The sequence below is a fragment of the Grammomys surdaster genome, unplaced genomic scaffold (assembly GCF_004785775.1).
Source record: "Grammomys surdaster isolate TR1022 unplaced genomic scaffold, NIH_TR_1.0 63, whole genome shotgun sequence".
Taxonomy (NCBI): Eukaryota; Metazoa; Chordata; class Mammalia; order Rodentia; family Muridae; genus Grammomys; species Grammomys surdaster.
Window position 1 is genome coordinate 15,080,195 of NW_021604565.1, and position 4,647 is coordinate 15,084,841.

At 47.1% G+C, this 4,647-nt stretch overlaps 1 non-coding gene across 1 annotated transcript; it reads right to left on the minus strand.

The window, feature by feature from the left end:
• Positions 1-2,243: 2,243 nt before the first annotated feature.
• On the minus strand, positions 2,244-2,382 carry LOC114621988. The gene has a single exon (XR_003711514.1). It is a non-coding gene; the product is annotated as a small nucleolar RNA SNORA48 (small nucleolar RNA).
• Positions 2,383-4,647: the final 2,265 nt, after the last annotated feature.

Genomic DNA, 4,647 nt, shown 5'->3' on the forward strand with positions numbered 1-4,647 from the left:
GACACACACCTTAGTTCCAGTGGTGACACACACCTGTAGTTGTTCCAATGGTGACACACACCTTAGTTCCAGCACTTGAGTGACATAAAGATGAGAGCACATGCTTGTAATCCCATCCATGAGGCAGGAGCCCTGGGAGTTCAAGGTAAGCCTGGACCTCTCAGCCAGACGCTTTCTCACAAAATAAAAATAAAAGAGCTGGGGTATAGTTCTGTGATGAGTGCTTTATCCAGCATGTGAGTGAAACCCTCAGTCTTCGCTGCAGGCAGGCAGGCAGGCAGGCAAGGAGGAAGGAAGGAAGGAAAGGAGGGAGGGAAGGAGGGAGGGAGGGAGGGAGGGAGGGAGGGAGGGAGGGAAGGAAGGAGGGAGGGAAGGAGGGAGGGAGGGAGGAAGATAGAGAGGAAGGACAGAAGGAAGGAAGGAAGGAAGGAAGGAAGGAAGGAAGGAGGGAAGAAAGGGAGAAAGAAAACACACTCTCACACATACACATACACACACACACTAGCATAGCTCAGATGTTGTTCCTCTTTCCTCTCAAAATGACGTAAGTAGCAAGTAGCAAGCATGGTTATTCATAGTTTCTCTTCTGGCCAGACCATACATCTGTCAGAGTCATCAAGACTTCTTGGATTTCGATGTCCTGGTGAAAGATCCAGGAGGGAATGGAAGCAGGAGGAGGTCGCTTCCGCCCACCTGAGGCCAAGCCTGTGGGAGCCTCTTCTGGCTCTGGACCTTGAGAGAAAGGAACTAGCTCCCATGTTCAGTGGTTTGGGGAAATGGTTGCATCCTGCTTTTGACCTGGGACAGGGAAGAGGAGAAATACGTCTCTTTTGGCTGAGGATGAGCCTGAAGACTTGATCTGCTTGAGGACACCGTGCTGTTCTTTCCGAAAGCCTAGACTAAGGGGGCAACCCATTTTATTTAAGTCCAAAAGGGCCGATGACCTCAACTGACATCTAGTGAGAAATACAGGCATGACTGTATGCACATATGCGTTACCTGTAACATGTTCATTTTGTACATTGTAAAAAAAATAACATAAAGCATGTTCAAAGAGATGTATGAAAATGATTTATGCCTGTAGTCCCAGACACTAAAGACACTGAGCTGTACTGAGAGCGAAGGGCTCTAACAGGCTTGAGTGTGGCAAACATGGTGTCAGCAGGCCTTTCTCTTCCTTGCCAAAAATCATTAGACTATATTTCTAAAGCTCGCACCCAAGGTTCATTCCCATATTTGGCCACTGACTCATTCCTGAGACTAAACACCAAGGGCCAACAATTAAAATTCATTATTTGGTTAACATGTCCAATCAGAATTTACGAACTTCTTCTAGCACAGACTCCCCCTACTTTTCCTTAGAAAACACATTCCTGCAAAAGAATGCTCATTCTTGCTGCTTTTGTGCCCACCTACCCTCCAGGATAATACATTTGTTTTGTGCTGAGAATTTGGTGCTTGCATGTGTCCTGTACAGACTCCACAGGTGCTGCCCTCACTAATAGAGGGTTTCAGGCCAGCCTGGGCAACTTAGCAAAACCCACACTCACACCCTGAGCCGGCTCACCCACCGCCCCTCCCACCGCCCTCTCCCCCCACCCACTCCCCACCTCCTAAAGGAACAGCTCCACTGTTCTGCCTGGACAAGGGCAGAGCCTGCTCTCCCAAGTGCTGCTGCCAGTTGACACGAGGAGGCCTACTCTCCAGAGCGTCTTATCCAGTGAGGGGAGGGACCAGCTATGTATAGCCCCTGGACATCCACATGGTCTCCAGCAGCCGCCCCAACCAGGGACATCCCTATGTTCTCTTGTCATACTAGAGCTATGGACATCAACACTGACCTCTGCCACTGCATAGCCACCAACTCAGACATGGCCCTCAGCAGCAGCTCAGGCTGAGACCTCACCATGACCCAAGTGGTGGGGCTGGCCACTCACAACAGGCTCCTCCTCTCCACACTCGAGTCTCCAGGTCCATTTCTCTTCATAATGCTCAAACTGCTCCACCTCTCTTTCCCTTCTGGCCGTGAACATTGTGGTGGCTCCTGCAGCAGGTTGGCCGTGCAGCTGGTAGGCCCCTGACATCTTCCACCCGTGCTGTGTGGCATGGCAGCAAGCAGTTATCTATGGATGGTCTGTGCTGTGCTCTGGAGGGAAGGTCTGTGGGTGGCATGGTGGTCCATAGGTCTCTGTCTGTCTTCCTCTTCTCTTGCTGTGCTGCCTGGATTTGATTTGATTAGATTTTTATGAGTCCTAGGCATAAGACAGCTTTGTCACCGTGCCAGGCATCAAACTGGGATGAACAAAGGACTGGCATCTGCTTTGCCCCTGACTGATAGATCACCACCACCACCAAGGTGTCTCTTTGCCCATTGCAAGAGGGGCTAATATATTTTTATAATCTCAGCCAAACTGCAATAATTTGCTTGGCTTATTGCTTTGTCTTATTTGGATAATTTGGTTTGTTTAAGTCTTACCTTATGTATGAATTTATATATAAAATATATAAACAGATCAATGGCTTGCTACATGCTGCTGTCACCAATGAGGGCCCGACAGAACAGGTAGCCCAACAAAGCTGAGTGAGCAAAGAGTGTCAACAAAAGGAGAGGCATCAAGGTATAGGCTGGGCATAGGGAAACCAGTTAGAGACAGGAAACAGTGCCTCAGGATGACTACACATACAATAGTTCATTATTTCCATTTGCTACTCTCCTTAGTGCCCGGGTGCCAAATACTTTGTATCCGTATAGTTTCTTCTTGTGGCTTGCCTTTATCTCTGGGAGGCTTGTTTTCTGCTTGATTCCCGGAACATTTTTACATTGTAAACATATCACTGTTGCTCTATTGTCCCAAATTTTTCAGTTGGTGTCTTAGTTAGAGTTTTCTTGCTGTGAAAAAACCTGGCAACAACAGCAGCTCTTATAAAGGAAAACATTGAATTGGGGCTGGCTTACCAGAGGTTTAGACCGTTACCATGGCAGGAAGGGGGTGAGATATAGGCAGACATGGTGCTAGAGAAGCAGCTGAGAGGTCCTCGTCTTGAGCTGCAGGTAGCAGAAGAGACTGTGTCCCATATTGGGCATAGCTTGAGCTCAAAGCCATGCACAGTGACACACTTCCTCCAACAAGGCCACACACATTCCAATAAGGCCATACCTCCTATTAGTGTCATTCCCAGGGGCCAAGCATTCACACACATGAGTCTATGGGGGCCATTCCTATTCAAACCATTACAGTAGGCTTATAATTTTTTCTAGGTAGTTCCTGCTGTTTTGATACACAGGTGCTTAGAATAGTGGTCATATCTATTAATCTTCATCTCTCTTTTAGAAAGATGCTCTGGAGGCTGGAATTCGAAACATCCCCCATAGGCTCACATATTTGAACACTCGGTCTCTAGTTGGTGGTGCTGTTTGAGAGGTTATGAAACTTTAGGGTAAAAGTCTTGTTGCGGCAAGTATCTCACTGAGAACAGACGTTAAGCCTGTGTAGCCTCTCCTCACTTCTAGTTCGAGTTCTGCCTTTTGTGTGCGTTGGAAATGTACTCAGCCAGCTTCCTGACTCCAGCTTCCTGCTCCAGCTGCCTGCCTCCAGCTTCCTGCTCCAGCTGCCTGCCTCCAGCTTCCTGCCTCCAGCTGCCTGCCTCCATGCCTTCACATTGTTATAGTTAGTCTCTGGAATCATAAGCCAAAATAAACTATTTATTGAGTTGCCTTTGGCCATGAAATTTTATCACAGCAACAGAAAAGTAACTGCCACAAATGCCAGTTTGAGGAGGACTATAATGGCACTAGTTATCTACTTTAGAATTGCCTTCTGAACCTTTAAAGTACATCTTCTTAATCAGAGCTAGAGTTGTGAATTTTCTCGGGAATTAATATTTATGCCAAGCCTGAATAAAACTGCATTTGTTTCTTTTTCCTATAAAACACTTGAAAAATTCATTTCAAGAACAAGTAGTCAGCATAAATCATTGCATTCTCTGACCTGAAGTCAGAAAGTGTGACTCTGCCTTTTCCTGACGCTGAGAATTGAAACCAAAGCTCTGCATATGATAAGCAAGCACTGTAGCTTGGAGCTAAATACCCCAAGTACCAGGGTGGTGGTGGTTGTTATTTTATTGACTTTGTTCTGACACTGCTGCCTGGACATAATGTCAGAGCCCACAGGCTAAGTGCTCAGTGCCACAGGACAGCTCAATTTCAGATGCCAGTCACCATCTGGGCCTCTGGTACTTCTGCCAGCTATCTGAGTCAGAGGTCCCATTAAAAAATGAACATTTAGTAGCTTAAGGGACAGCTGTTGCAAGCTCACTCAAGTATTCAAATCTGAGGCTGCACAAGAGCTGGATAAAGATGGTCCATCCAAACATGAAGGCTTGAGCTTGGACCCCCAGCACCCATATAACAAGGTGGACATGGCCATCTACACCTATAGAGCCAGTGCTGGGGTATAGAGACAGGCAGGCCCTCTGTGCTCTCCGGACAGCTAGTCTCCGTTCAGAGAACTTATTTCAAAAATATAAGGCCAAGAGAAGACATCCTCTCTGGCCTTCACATACATGAACACAAATGTACATGTCAGAGAACACACACACACACACACACACACACACACACACAATGGCAGGGCATTTGTGTGTAAC